Source organism: Seriola dumerili, unplaced genomic scaffold, assembly GCF_002260705.1.
Source record: "Seriola dumerili isolate Sdu_G_001 unplaced genomic scaffold, Sdu_1.0 BDQW01001124.1, whole genome shotgun sequence".
In the NCBI taxonomy this organism is placed as follows: domain Eukaryota; kingdom Metazoa; phylum Chordata; class Actinopteri; order Carangiformes; family Carangidae; genus Seriola; species Seriola dumerili.
In genome coordinates, this window is record NW_019175379.1 from 644884 (window position 1) to 660463 (window position 15580).

The 15580-nt window shown below is 41.7% G+C and overlaps 1 protein-coding gene across 2 annotated transcripts in view; it reads right to left on the reverse strand.

Moving 5' to 3' along the window:
- Positions 1-15062, reverse strand: part of LOC111237826 (sickle tail protein homolog) — a 65967-nt gene extending 50905 nt beyond the window's left edge. For both annotated transcript variants that reach the window (XM_022767091.1, XM_022767089.1), the window contains exon 1: positions 15047-15062. The gene's annotated coding sequence lies outside the window, so the exon portion shown is untranslated. The remainder of the gene's footprint in view (positions 1-15046) is intronic.
- Positions 15063-15580: the final 518 nt, after the last annotated feature.

Below are 15580 nucleotides of genomic sequence, written 5' to 3' on the forward strand. Positions count from 1 at the left end.
CTGTGATATCAGAACAGCCATGGGACAGCAAAGATTTTGACAACTTGACATTGCAAAAATAAAGGTTAAATACATATCCATCACAGAGGAGACTCCCAGCATAATCAAGTAAAGCTCTTTCCTGTAGCTGGACTCAATGAAGCATGGCAAACTGATTTTACTGCTGCTTTACCTTCAAGTGGAATTGCTTATCCTGAGTGGGTGAGATTTGTAGATCTTTAACTCAAGTGCAGAGTTAATACCCTTCCTAATGAATGGATTACAACTTCAATAAAGTTTAACTCAGTCTCTGGAACAAGCAGTCTTCGGACAGCAAAGGTTCTACTGCCCACTTAAAAGTAAATAATGCTTAAATCCTGGGAAAAATCCCTCTTCATGTGTCATTTTGTTCTCTGTCTTCTCAGTCTACATTATCTCTCCTTCCACTTCTTCTTTCTCCCCCGCTGTCGCACGACTAACAAAGCAAACAAGCGGAGGGGAGTCGAACGAGTTGCGCTGGCAGACCAGGCCTGTTAGTTCTGATACGTCCCTCTAAGACAGCCAGAGGACAACTCAAACAAACAGCTTTGTTTATTGGCCAGCTCCACTCATCAGCACAAACACCGAGTCTGTCTGCTACCCCCTCTCTGACACACATCAGCACCGGATCAATCCAAAGCAACTAACCGGCTATTGCCTCCTCTCTTCTAAACATGTAGTTGCTACTTTTAAGATGTATCGCATTTTCCCCGCACCAGGGGGTGCTGTTGAACATGCTCCACGCATGATGTGCAGTGATCAAAAGGAAATTATACAGCTTGTGTCTGTGAATGTGAGTGTGTGAAAGACAAAATAAGAAAAGCATGTTTGTCTGTCAACTCAATTTTTCACTAGGAAATAGGCTCTAGAATATTTCCTTTGTCATTTATTAACAAGTGCTGCTTAATGAACTGATGTGTTTGTTAGTGTGTCTGTGTGTGCAATTATGTGTGTGTAGCCCACAAATGCACGTTTGCCAGTAAAGCCCAGCAGTATGCACACTTCATTAACTCGTGGCCAGAGTAGGTGTAAGTCAAACTAGCCACCGGCTCAGATGTCTGCTGGTCTCCCGTGACAACCGTCTCTGGGCCAACAGTGAGGCCGGTGGCGTCCTGAGGGGGAGGGACGAGGAGATGCTGAGAACAGCTGCAGCTGGGAGCAAGACATGTACCCAGGAGCCAAAGAGGAGGAATCTTCTCCCCTGCCGGACAGGACTTTTTCTTTGAAACTGACTCACGCTGGGTTGACCACCGCAACCTCCCGAGAACCAGAATCTCCTGAGGAGATCCAATCTGTATTCTCTCGCTGGTTAAAAGATAACACTGCACTCACTGCGAAAGAAAATATGTCAGTGCAGTTAATTTAATCACACTGAATCCCCAATGTGAGTGACTCATCTGTTTAACAGCCTACCAAGTGTCGTTAGGGCTGGGTATGATCTGGGAATTTATAATACTAGTGTGGATTCAATATCTGAGTTTCAATACCAAAATTATACTTTTTGCCAGGCAGTTATTACATCAAATTTAGTCTACCCTCAGTGATAACAGGGGTGGGAATTTATGTGAAGAAAAAAGAAATTAAAATGCATCTCAGTAATATGCTATACTCAACAGGACAGAATGTATGTATGCTGTTTGTTTACCTAATAAACTAGCAGCTGACGCCGTCAAAATCCTACATTGTGAGTTTTATCTCGACAAGAGGAACCATCATCTCTCTGCTGATTATTTCACTGAGGACATCAGATCTGCCTACAGCAGTTTTACTGCAGACTGTCCATCAGCCTGCAGAATGTTGCCCAAGTATTGCAACAGGAGCTCCATAAAGAGAGAGGAAACTCTCAGGCCTCTCTCAAACTGCTTGTTTATAAGATATCTCTTATCTGTTTTGGCAAGTTTTCACTGTCAACAGATTCAAAAACAGTTACACATAGCAGATATGCTTTTGCGATATCCACATAGTGTATATAAAATAAAATAAAAAAACACACACACAAACAGGCGTATAAGCACAAGCAACTGCAGTAAATAAATGATATGGCTCACTACGCACAGAAAGGCCTAAACATTGGAGGAAGCACCTGCTCTCCTTTTCTGGTGGTAATCAGATGGAGGAAGAGACACTTAAAGACAGCTGTGGATAAAGACACACTCGAGGCCGAAGCAAATTAAAGCAACATCAGTCTCCTTCACTGCAGCGAGTTAACTATGCAAGGCTGTACATGGCTTCCATTTAAATATGACTTGCAATATGCCTGCTCTCTCACAAGTTTATTAAAAAATGATTGCGCTGCAATTGACTCTCTTCATAGTGATAAGCAGCTTAGGGCCCAAACTTTTCGAGCCAGTCAATCATGTGTTCCTCACTTTTCCCTCTGCACTGCGTATCTCCTCTTCCCCCTCTTTTTCTCCGCATGCTAGCGCAGCGTAACCAGCGTAAACCTAAAGCTCATTACTACCAAGCGGCTGGAATGAATGAATGAAATGTTAAAAATTAAATGCACTGCTAAATCAAATAATACCAAATCGGCATTTGTCGTACAGTAAATGAACGAGGTGATGTGAGGCTTGAGGATAAAGCCATATTGTTTCAAAATGCACGGCTCAAACAGCTCTAAACTTGGTTACTTTATATTCTAATGTCTACATCTGTGTGTGTGTCTACATCAGAGCTAATGAGGCTCAGTGGGTCCATAAGGTCCTGTTTTGGATATGTTAGCTCTGCTGGAGCTGATAAGTGATGCAGGTGGTGGAGGGATGTGAAATAGGCTCTGTGGACGGGGGGGGGGGGGGCACTCTGAGAATCCTGGGAAGACTCGTGCTTCTGTCCCAGTCTCTATCTGGGAAACCTGCTGTGTGGCGTCCGTGGTTCTATGGGTGTATGTCCTGTCCGTGTGAGTCAATGGGTGGACTGTATCCAAGCTTAAGGCTCTGTGGAGCAGAAGGGGCTGGGACTGGAACGTTTGTGAATACGGGCCAGCTTGGCCAGACCTATTCAGAGGGGAGGGAGAAAGTGCCTCAATGCATAAAATGTGCATAAACTATAATGGTGTAGGCATAAGTGCTTTCTTTCCCCCCAAAGCTTTCTGTAAAAAAAAAGAAAAGAAAAAAAAAGCGAATCTGAAAGCTGAGACGATACAAAAAATTTGGGTATGTAAATATTTTCAAGAGGAGGTTTCTTAGAGGAATCACAAGTATGCAGGCGACCAACTTTAAGGGAAAGTAAAAGTAAAAACAACACAAGCTTTATTGTAGTGTGGTTGCAGCAACGGAAATGTTGCAGCTTTCCCATGGGAGAGGAGGAGAAAAAAGTGAGCGCCTGCAAAGTTTAATAGCTTCACTACAGTGAGGCCATAATGCGCAGACAGACAGGGATCAGGTCACGGGGGGGATATATGGATGGGAGAGGAGTTTCTCAGTGAGCACATTGTGACTGATTTTACTATTACCTCCGCATATTATTGCGTCGAATCAGTTTTTCTGCAACAGTTGTGTATTCTTTTTATATTTTAAAGCCAATTTAACACTATACTGATACTGAATGACTCAACTTCTCCCATCCGTAGCACAGCAGGGTAATTTAACAGTCAGTTCTGTTAAAATAAAAATCTGTTTAAGAGAGCAGTGCAACAGGCAAGGTAGGGCATTGAGAGTGGTAATTACTGTGGAAACATCTAATGTCACAACTGCGCTAACCATTTCTTTAATGTTAACAATGGATCTAATGACTACATATAATGTGTTGCTTGTATTGAAGAACCCACAGAGAATTATGATTTGACTCAACAGTTCCCCCCTCAGCTCAACTGAACATTTAAGTGTCTTCTTGCTCAGTGTTTTTGGTTTTATGGCCACCAACTTTACTGTCTCTGAAGGGAAGGGAAAGTTAACAGCTAGCAAGCGGACACAGTGGAGCATTTAGCAGCTACAGACACATATATTCCCCTTAGCAGTTGGTGGAGGCAGCTAAAAGATATGCCAAGTGGCTAGACACATAACTCTAAATGCTAATGTTGCCTTGTATCTGCTGAATGAGTAATGAAGCTCTTTTTGCTGTTCATGGTAATAATAGTATAAGGAGATAATATGTCAATATTATGCTTAAAACTTGCTGTGCAGTCCCCAAGTCATTAAAAAGTCAGTTAATGCAGGTTCAAATGTGAGTTGTATAGAATATGTAATATATATAATGACGATATTATGTTGTTTTCATGTTTTGCATCTGATAAGATACAACAATTTCATAATAATAATAAACAATGAGATACATAATTACTAAAGTTAAATGAACTTATTATTTATTCAACACTAATGTATTATTCACTTGAACACGGCAAAGTACACTGCATTGTTTCTGTTTGCTTAACTAGATCTGCACTCAACACTCACACTTATTATGTAAAACAAAAAAAAATGTCCAAAACAATCAAAACAATAAAAAAAAAGAAACTAAAAAAAGAAATCATTTAAGTTTTAACACATCATTTTAAGGAATTTCTTGACATTAAGAAGCAAAGATACTCAGATTCTAATAGATTGGCACACAAAGTATTTAAACAGATGGGGGTCCATGTTGTCTTGCAAATGAAAAGTCACAGATTGAATGTCTATAAGGCTATAATTTTGGTCAATGTTTGCTTAGCGTTGAGGTCACAAGTACCTATTAAACAGTGTGTTATGCATGTAGAACACTTATGAAAAAAGCCACTATTTGAGTCCTTAAAGACAACAGCCAAGGCAATTTAAAAGTCCCACTGGCATGACCTCTCTGGCTTGAAATGGATGCTGAACACTGCATGGCCTGTACCAAACATAGTAAAATAGAAATTGGCCTATTCATGTGGACAGGCACAAAGCAGTTCCTTCATGTGCTATTAGGTTAGTTAAATGCTAATTCTCTTTGGGCTATATTTACATGGGCTCTGTCCTCCTTGGGAGAGTCAGCTCTGCTTACCCTTTGCTCTGTGGCAGAGGCAGGAACAGGTATGAAATATATTTGTCATCAGTCTAAAAATAACCTCAGGAAAAAGCACACATGACACAAGGCTCTGTGATTTGAGAGAAGGAAAAGACATTTTCAGGGATCCTACTATTTCAGCCTCAGGAGCTGGCCAGACCCTACCGGCCCCCGAGTTCTCTGATTGGTTATTAATGACATCATCCCCAGGGCCAGCCCCCCCTCCCTTCCCCAGCCCGACGATGTCATCAGTGCTGAAGCATCTCAGTGATGTAATGCAGGGAGGGCCATGACAAGCACTCAAGAAGTGCCCCGTCTTTCTTACCCTGCTTTTCTCTCTTTTCTCCTCCGGTTTCTTTTTTCTCCCCATTCATCTCTCCATCTCCATCTTTTCATTACGCCCTTTCCGCTCATCAGCTGCGTATCCAGATAAAAATCCCTTCCCACCTGTTTATTAGTGCTTAAATACAGGGCACGGAGATTTGCAGTTAAGCCCAGAGCTATTAAGAGCTCTTAAATGGCTCCTAAAAAGACTAGGAGAAATGACAGAAGGAGAGCATTTACATTTCCTAATCCTGTCTGTGTCCTGCAGCTGTAATTAAAATATGGATCAGAGATCATGCCCATTTTTTTCCCACAGGGTGTGAGCAAAGACATGAAAATACAGGTGGGCATTATATGATTAAGTTCTAGTTTTAACTGCTCTGGATAGAAGAGCACAACACTATTCTGTACATACAACACAGACGGAGCGTAATGGGAAAACTTTCACTACAGATACAACCTCTAAGTCATCAAAAGTACAAGCAAATGTGTCGTCAAACATCTGTGCGTTAAGTCAGTTTGTTCCCATTTGATTCATTCTGACCATTTCATCTTTTTTGGCTAGGCCCTCACATCTGTTTTTTAATCACAGTTTGTGAGTGTGTGTGTGTGTGTGTGTGTGTGTGTGTGTATGTGTGTGTACATACGCGTCCTGGGCAAACATCCAGAGCTCAAGCGGATTAGTGAAGGGACTCTACCCTGATCAAAGCAGCGCAGAATCCAGCTTACTGGGACATACTGTGTAACACATAACCCCCCCCCCTTGGAAATGATACTGTACATGCTGCAAACTCTTAGACCACCAACTGCAATGCAGCATAGGCTCTTAAAAGGGAAATGTTCTGGATTTTTTTGTTCATCTTTCCTACAATCTAAACAAATTCCGGTGAGAGAAAAAAACTCTCTCTCGAAGCTGGAAATCAGGGACCAGACAATCAAACTAAGTGCTGTTATCCAGTGTGAAGTATGCAGCTGCTCCATAGAAACAGTTCTGTGTTTTAGTCAAGGACAATTTACTTGTTTCTGGAAAAACATGGAGAGAACAGGTAGCGGTTTCCCCCCTGGTGATATGGATAGATTTTTGGTTCAGAGTTTACACCAACACAATAACAAAATGCAGCCCAATATTTCACATGCCAGTCAAACTGAAAATAATAATAAATATAACACAGTGGGTTGTACAGAATGAACACAATGCAACTTTCCTTTCGAGTCTAACCTCCCCAAAAAAAAAAAAAAAAAACAACCCCACAGGTTGTCTGTGAGAGCAGCTCGAACGGCCCATTGTTACTTTTGTTGTAAGGTGACCTCTAGTGTCCATAGAAACTATGGCGGGAGTAAAGGAGGAAGTCAGGTGACATAGTAGGCCTATATTGAGTGACAGCGTCTGTGTTCGGGTGAATTTTAACACTGGAGACCGTTTTAAACAACACTGATAACCAGTGTTGTTTTCTTTATCCATGACCATTCCACAACCTTAACCTTGTGTTTACATTGACGACGAAGATCCAGTACACTTCCCACTGGTATGCTCCAATGGGTCATATTTTTGTAACCATGACAACGAAGGTCCAGTACGCCTGCTGCTGATGCCTTTCTGTAGGTTGTATCCGAGGGTAGGAACAAGCGACCTGTATGGTTATCTTGTTGGTTAAATATGTTCTATGAATGTTGGCAGTAAGCAGAATGCAGGAGACTGATCCAGGCCTTAAAGTTGCTCTAATCAATATTTCATGTGAACAATGGGTGAAGTTACTATGAATAATGTTAATGTTAATCACTTCCCTGAGGAGATGGTGGACACCAAAAACAGCTAAAAGAGAGTGAATATTGGATTTACATTAGTAAGATAGGCAAGAAACCAGCTCCGAATTAATACAAATGTTGCTCTGTGTCTGTAACTGTAAGCTAAAACGGTCACTATAGTAACTTGTAAAAGTGACCTTAGTGTTGTGTTTACAGCTTGTTGTGCTGCCCTCAAGTGGCCAAATGTCTAACAGAATTTCGATGGGCATTTTAGCGTAACTTTTGACATTATGACATATACAAGTATGAGAAGGATGTAAAAAAAAAAAAAAATACATGCACATAAAGCCTTGCTGCACTACTGCAGAGAAGCTAAGCCTCAGAGTTCTGTCACAGTTATTGGTTGACCCTAATTGGGGCCCGCTGATACCAAGTAAGACATGCATTATGGATGCACTCCCAGTAAATTCAGATTGAGATAGTGACTGTAATTAAGTCATTCTCCAGCTCCACAGAAAGTCCTCCATCAAACTGTCTGAGCTTGACTGAGAGAGCAAATGGGATGTGTCTGAGTCTAATAATAAAAGGCCTCCTCAACCATGGCTGGGATCTGTCAGACTGAGTAGATACTGAACAGAATTTGGCTAAATTAACAGGAAGCTTTAACCAAGGGTAATATGAACTGATATCTTAATACTTGAACAAGGCATGTGTGGCTCATTCCTCCTTTTGAATGGCTTGTTTTGCGTGAGTGGCAGCCCACTGGCTAGACGGACAACGCGCCGCATTCCAACGCAGCTGCACGTGCACACATACGCAGATAGTCGATACAGTACCCGGCTCCTTCCCTCGGCTTCATTACGTACGTAGTGAGATGGTTATTTTGCAATGCCTGTGGCTGACCACTGTCATCCACCGCCTAATGGCTTTAGCATGTGCCTAGCAGCCCATTGGCTCCAGCGGTCTCAGATCTTGGAAAGCTGAAATGAAGCGGGGCATTGTTGTGCTGCTGCCGGGGAGGATACAAACTCTTGTGAAAGGAGAACCTGACGGGAAGGAAACTTCGAAACAAAGTGCTAAGAAAAGCTGATAAAGGGCACAAGGGACGGAACTGTGTGTGTTGGTATGTAGGTGAATGTGTGTGTTAAGGGGCAGTTTCCCCTCTTCCTGCCATTATAAAAACTAATGGAAATGCTCAGAAGTTTCGTGGAATGTTCTGTGGCCTTGAATTTTAGGTAGAAGCAGAGTGGGATCTTGGGGGAATGGAAAATCCAAGCAAACCAATTACTAGCCATAGTTTTCCCCTATTTTATGGGGAATGTAATGATAGACTGGTAAACCATATGACTGCTCCATAATATAGATATTATCTGTTAAGATAAGCTTTAAAATATAGAGTTTCTCATCTCGTCTTGTGAAGGAGCTTTTAAGCTAAAAACTCAAACCAGAACTCTGTCACTACTGGGCAATCTAAAATGGAAAATACCTAAGACCTATTATGATTTTCAGCCATAAAGACTGCTAAAATATTACTGAACTACTTTCACACTGGAGACATATTTAGCTTTTATTAAAACTGGCAGTACCACAGAAACTCATTCAGGATACTGAGGTGGAGCAAAAAAGTAAAAGACTTGCTCCAACATTGAAAATGTCAGGTTTTACAAGATGACTTTCATTACTCTGATGGGAGCACAGGGTAGAATAGCTCAATGGAACATGAGTTCAGCCTGGGCCAGAAGATCTAGAGCTAAAAAGGCACAAAAAAAAAGAAGAACACTCCAATTATTTAGTAGTGTCACTGAAAAGATTTGTATTCAAAAAGGCATATATCATGAGATACTGCCCTCCCAATATGCTTGTTATCATCAACGAATCTCATAAAAAGACCAGAAACAAGAATAAATTCATCTTATTGACAAGTATTGCCTATGTAGCCAAAGTCTTACTTAGTTGTTTGTATCATCGACCTCCACTGTGCAAAAACTATCCAAGAACACACACTGCTGCACTGCATGACATGTCCCTCCATTACAATGAACATGGGCTGTGTAGTGCATTTTAAGTCAATCCCACATTCGCTGTCCTCGGGCCGTAAATACTAGCAAGGACACAAAATCTACCACTGAACTCGGTCCCCACAAAAATACACAATTTACTCCTGTTACTCCTGAGTAATGTTTGCTAAAAACTCCAGTGACACGTTCAGGAGGAATGAAGGAGCTTCGTGGCTGGGAGCTGAGAGGCAGGCTGGGTAAGCAAGAAAGCACTGAGAAATTGTTGTCGGTTTTGGTCTTTTCATGGAATTTGTCAAGAGAAATATTCAATATTGCCAAGAGTATCTTTAATAAGACTAAGAGTCTGTTTGTGAAGCTGTAATGCTCATTATAAATACTTTCAAACTGGTAGATAGATAAATCCTCGAAATGGACAAATTGAAAGTCTGGTTTCACAAGTTCACAAAACAATAAATGTCTGCACCAGATAGCATCATAATCCATCCAACAGTTATATTCATATTTCATTCCAATCCACAAATGTCAACCTGCTGGTGCCACTGCAGAAAAAGTCATTAGGATTCATCCTTTGGACATCATGGATATCTGCACCACATTTCGTGGCAATCCATCCCATAACTCTCAAGGTATATGACTAAAAACTAAAAAAACAACCTCACACAGTGTCACAAGAGAAAAAGACAGGGAATCACCAAAATCTGAATTCATCCTCTGGGAAACAAGATTATCTGTTTAAATTTCATGGCGCTCCATTAAGGAGCTGCTGAGATATCTCAGTCTCTACCAAAGTGACGGACCAATCGACTGACAGACTAGAAATTGCTTCGAAGCCGCTACATTAGCCCCAAAACTTCACTGCCTCCGAACGCTGAGTCAATCAACGTGTGACAAAATCTGTCCTCAACTGCAACACGGGTTTGAAGTTAAGAAGTGTCACACTTGTGTAATCCTACCACCACTACTTAAATAAAGTCCTCAGAGTGTACAGACTTGATTCTGTGCCTTTGCCTATCCATACACAAATATAGTGCAAATATAGCAACTCTATCTCTCTCTCTCAGTCTCCGTGTATATCTGTCACTACATTTAGCCTGAAATGGTTTTATTTGATACTCATTAAACTGCTCTGCTAGGCCTCTTTCCAGTGTTTACATGGTCCCGTCTATTTATCAGTCAGAGCAGGAAGGACTCCTCCAAACAGACTACTTAGAGATAGAAGACAGGTTTCCTCAAAACTTCCAACTGCAGAGCTCAGGTAGCGGCTGCTCCTAGAATAGCCCGGCTTAACAAAAACATCCTGTGTGTCACAGGATTTGCAGGAATATTTTCACGAACGGGAATTGTGGCTAAGTGAGAGTGTATCGAGTTTGTCAGGCAGAGGGGGGAATTATGAAATCACGGCATGATAATGAGTCATTAGCGAGCGGTCAATTCGGTCGATAGGAAACATAAAAAAGCCAGCATCCGAGGAAAAAGGGCAAGACACAGCAGGTTGTTAAATAGGACTCAGAACAGAAGTCTCATCCATATTTATTGGGATTAAGGCATCTTTAATACTCAAATTTTTCTTAATTAACAGTGTTTTATGGGGACAGAAAACCTCGAGTGCTTTATAAAGAAGATGAGGATGATGTAAGCAAATACAGCCGGACACATAAGGGCATTTGTAGGTTGCTAATAAGAGCCAAATTATAATTATCTTTTTTTTTTTTGCTTTTAATCTTCCCTGTGACATCAATCTTGCTTAGTTTTCCCTCCTGATTAATTTACTTAGAGGACACACTGACAAAACAGTCATACAAAGACACACAAGTCCTTTTTATGTGTACACAAAGCATGTCCGTCACAGCCCTGGTACGTTCTCGTGTGTGACGGGAGGCACCACGTCAAACCAAAATGCCAAATGATTGGGAGAGGCGGAGGGATGTTTACACTGGGGGAAACAAAAAGAGCTCGGGGGGTTAATAACGACTGAAGAGTGTCAGTGTCTGCTTGTCTCCCGCCTCCGTCTGAGCCTGTGGGTGGAGAACATTTGTCTTACCCCCCCCCCTCCCTTCTCATCATTGCCAAAGAAAGGGGAGATGGTCAAACAAATGACTTCACTGAAAAGGTGGAGCCACTGAAGAGGGAGGAGAACACAAACGTCAAGAGGGGAGATGAGATACTGGTTTTTAAACTATTGTGTCAGCTGAATAGAGAAGTTTTACAAGAATGGAAACACTTCTATTCTGATTTTTTTTTAAAAAAAGGATATAATTATGCCCAGTTACCAGATGTTTTACAGTTGTCCTCTTACTCTAAGTCCACCCATTTCTTTTGATCTCTGCAGAGGGACCTACATAAAAATCTAATTTTATGTCTTGGCGAATTTTACATTAGCTGCACCAGCATCCGACATCACGACAGCAGGCATGATTCTCCTCTGTGGATAATCCTTGTCGCAGCAAAGCCTACAGCAGTGACTGCAGCGAAACTCAAGAGGTCTAACATAAGCCTCTACCATCACAATAAAAGACAACAACATCAGGGAAACATCTGCAGTGTCACTTTTTGTGTAACTCTGCGGGACACAGACATTTTTCTGTATTTGTGGCTGAGTCTGTTCTTCTCTGCTTTCGATTTCTGCCAGTGGTGAAAAATAATCAGTTCCTTTCAGAGCGATTATGACCATCAAATAAAAAGGGCATGAGGGGAAAAAAGGAAAAAAACTGAGAAGACTGACACTAATGAATCGTTGTTAGCTGAACTACAAATCTCTGCCTTATTAAATCATTTTCTACTGGTCTGTCACATTTGTCTGTACGAGTCATTAAAACATTGTCATGATAGAAAGTCACTTCACTTGAATCCAAAAGGAACACTGAGAGTCTATGTGTGTAATACAAATGGCTAATCTTATGCTCCTTTAAATCTGTGCTAAGATAAGGTGTTTGTACCGTACAGTTCTTACCTCCATTTCAGAAAGAAAAGGTTTTCAAAGAGCGTTAAAATGAGGTCAGTTTACAACGGGTAGAAGTCAATTAATGTGGTTGAGATTTTGTCTGATTATACCTTGCTATCGTTCCGACCTCTATTAGACCCAAGTTGCTTTGGCCATATGGACAGCTTCTGGACTAAGCTGCTGAAGTGATGGAAAATCTTCCTGGAGGACGAGATCAGCTGTTTGGAGCTAATTGAGAATATAATTTGCCACAGGCAAAATCTTAAAACTTATTGGACAAAAATGTTAACATAATACCAGCAGTGGGCACTTCACTGTCCCTGACTCTGGATTTAAATAAACCTTACAACAAAGAAGAAGCCAGGGATGATCTGGGTTGGGATCATAAAAATAAGCAATGGTTTCATTCTAAAGGGCTAATTCACCAAAATTGAAAAAGAAAATGAGGTTGAAAGTTTATTACTAAACAAAAAACTCTTAACACTAGATCCACTTATTGGGACTTTCAGTCATATCTCACGGCCTTCATAACTGGAATAACATTTAAAGAAAAAATAAATCAACATCTCTTTCCTGAAACAGTGTTGCTGTTGCTCTGAATAATCCACACATATGGCTGAGCAGTTTACACTGGAACTACTTTAGCAGCCATGAAAATTAGGTCTGAATTAGGAAAAAAAATGTTCTGTGTAATTTAAGTGAGTCAGAAGCAGGTCAAAAGCAAAGTATTGGCAACATTTTGTCTCTCTTTATCCATCTCCATTTTCTTTACAAACACATTTGTGAGCTTCATGAAGTGGGAATGTTTTATCATCTCCATAACTCAAACACCAACAGGAGCTGAAATGAAAGCTCTGTAATGAGGTTTGATCAAACCTTGAAGCTCAATGAGACGTGGCGCGATTTGGCTCGGGGCCCAATGAGGAATGACAGTGCAGACAGCTCGCTGGAGAAACACCTGGTCAGGCCCCTACCTCCCCCCTTTGGCCTCAGCGCCGCTCGGCCACATGCCACCGGCCCAGGTGTGTTTCCACCGTGCTCAATGTCCCGTGGCAGCCATCAAACTCCACCGCTTCAGATTTGCATCAGCTAATACATATGGCACAGGTTAGTGCTTGATCTCCTGCACGGATCCAGATATGATCTGTTATGTCTGGATACTGATGCAACAGAGTATTCCAGCCAGGTATTCAAGTGGTCAAGACGTAACCTTAGCGTCTCATAATGGTATCAGACAAATGGAGGCATATGGTCAGGAGCTACTGTGTGCCTTTGCTTGTAAAAACACTGCCAAAATCACTGCACCTCATATGCTAGCACTTAGACAAATAGCTTGGCTGAATTAAACTGGCAGTCAAAACACTGCCTTTCAGTTAATAACAGTTTCCTCTGGTCTTGTGAGAAACTGACAACTTGCTACATCAGCACAGCACAGAGAAAACTCGTGAGAGACAGGTCTAACGCTGTCAAAGGACCGGAACGAGTGATGAAGGATGAGGTTCGGGGGCTCTGGAAGGGGTGCAAGGGTGCAAGCTCATTTGTCTTTCTGACGAGCTGCTCCTTTCGTACCAGTTTACCTTCCCTCCCGGCGGGGGAAATGAAGCTGATATACTCATCGCTGAAAAGACACAACAAATCACATCTATCACTGAACAACTGAGCGGTAAAAAAAAATAGGGGTTTAGAAACTTTCAGGATGAGAATTAGTCCATAATTAAATATGAAACAAAAGAAATGGCTACTGGTGTTCCACCTAAGGATGTTAGTTACTTTATATCAAGTTAAAAAAAAAGTTTTTAAAAAAAGGGTGTTGCTTTGTCTGATTATCTATTGGATTCATGTGGATTTTTGTAACTTTTTTATATTGATAAAAACACATTTTAAACCAAGTTTGACATTAAGTGAGATTCATATTACACACTTACTTGTGAATAGCTGTGAAATTAACTTAATTTTTTTTCCGCTTGCCTGTGCTGGGGCAGAGCAGCTTTCTCCAGATGCAAATCTACTCAACAGTGGAAAAAGTTAAAGCAACTCCAGCAGGATTGGAGAGCTCCAGACAGGAAAATATACTTGTAAAGACAGTAAAATACTTGAAATGCTATTTTATTGGCAGTTTAGTGACAAGCTAGAGGAGTAGTAGGCACTAACAGGCATAGTGCTCAGATAAAAAGAGATCAACTTTTACTCCAGTTTACTGCTCAGCCTAGTTAAAGGATCTATGTGCGGATCTATGTCTTTGAAGTTGCACAGTCACACTGATGTTGGCTTTCAGAGGAGTGCAGCATCTCCCCGGTGGGAAAATTTTGCAATGCATTTGATCCAGAGAGCAAACAGAGCCATACATGGATAAATCTACAGTAAATCTGATCCCCAACCAGCTACTTTCATCCACAGATGTCATTCCTCTGTGTTCTTAGGGAGACGGATCTGATTCAGAAGCAGCATAAAAAAAAAAAAAAAAGACAGCGAAAAGTTCTGTTCAGGGACTGAATCTGAGACAATTACTGTAATGCAAGTTTTTTCCGAGGACTGTGTTTTGTGAAAGTGACCGTGCTGTTTTCAAGTTCAGCCTCTCATGGTTTGACCCCTCACCACTCTCCTTCTTCCCCCCATCAGCTTAATTAGACACAGCCACACACACATTAGATGGTCCTCTTTTTGCTTCACATTCTGAATGGCTGGCTGCAGTTCAAGGCACCACAAAAAAAAAATCAGCTATGCAAAACAAGCAGCTTTCAGATCCAGGGGGACCCATCAGCAAACAAGAGACACACTAAAAGCAGTATAGTGAATGCCATTCAAATACCCTCTGGAATTTAATATGGTGTTGCATGCAGTAATAAGAACAAGCTTCTTCCCGTGTCATGCGAGGATATTTGCGTTAGTACACATCAATCTGAATCCGCAGAGGGAAGAGACTGAAGAAAATGGGTGTTGTTTTGTGCTCACATGTACATGACTGAGCATCTGCGCATTCTTAAAGTCCACATCTGTGTGAGAGAGGGTGTGTGTCCTTGTATGAGATGCAGCTACTCACCTTTATTTTCTGGCTCTCTGCGATACAGTACGTCCTGATAGGAAAAAAAAAAAAGAAAGAAAGAAAAAGAAAAAGCCAAAGTCTTGGACACGACCAGAGTGACACAAACTAACTAACACACCGTCGCAGTCCCCAAACTTTTCGCTCTCTCCCGGCAGTTCTGCACACTTCCCCTGTTCCCCCTCCCTCCTCTCTCTCTCTCTCTCTTTCTCTCTCTCTCTCTCTCTTACTTCAGCACTTCCTGGGCTGCTGTTTATGCTCCAATCAGGCCATCCAAGAAACTACCGCTGCCCCTCCGCCCCCACCTCTCTCTCTCTCAGCTAACAGCCATTGTTTGGCAGGGGCTTGTCACATGTAGACGTCCGTGTGTGTGTGTGTGTGTGTGTGTTCCCTCTTGATTAAGGTTTTTTAACCTCTTGCCACCGCCCGAAGTCTGGAGTCTCCTCAATCGGGAGAAGAAGAACAAGGGAGAAGCAAACTACAAGCTGAAGGAGTGATGGTGGAGGGAGGATGGGTGCGAGGCTGGTATAGGCT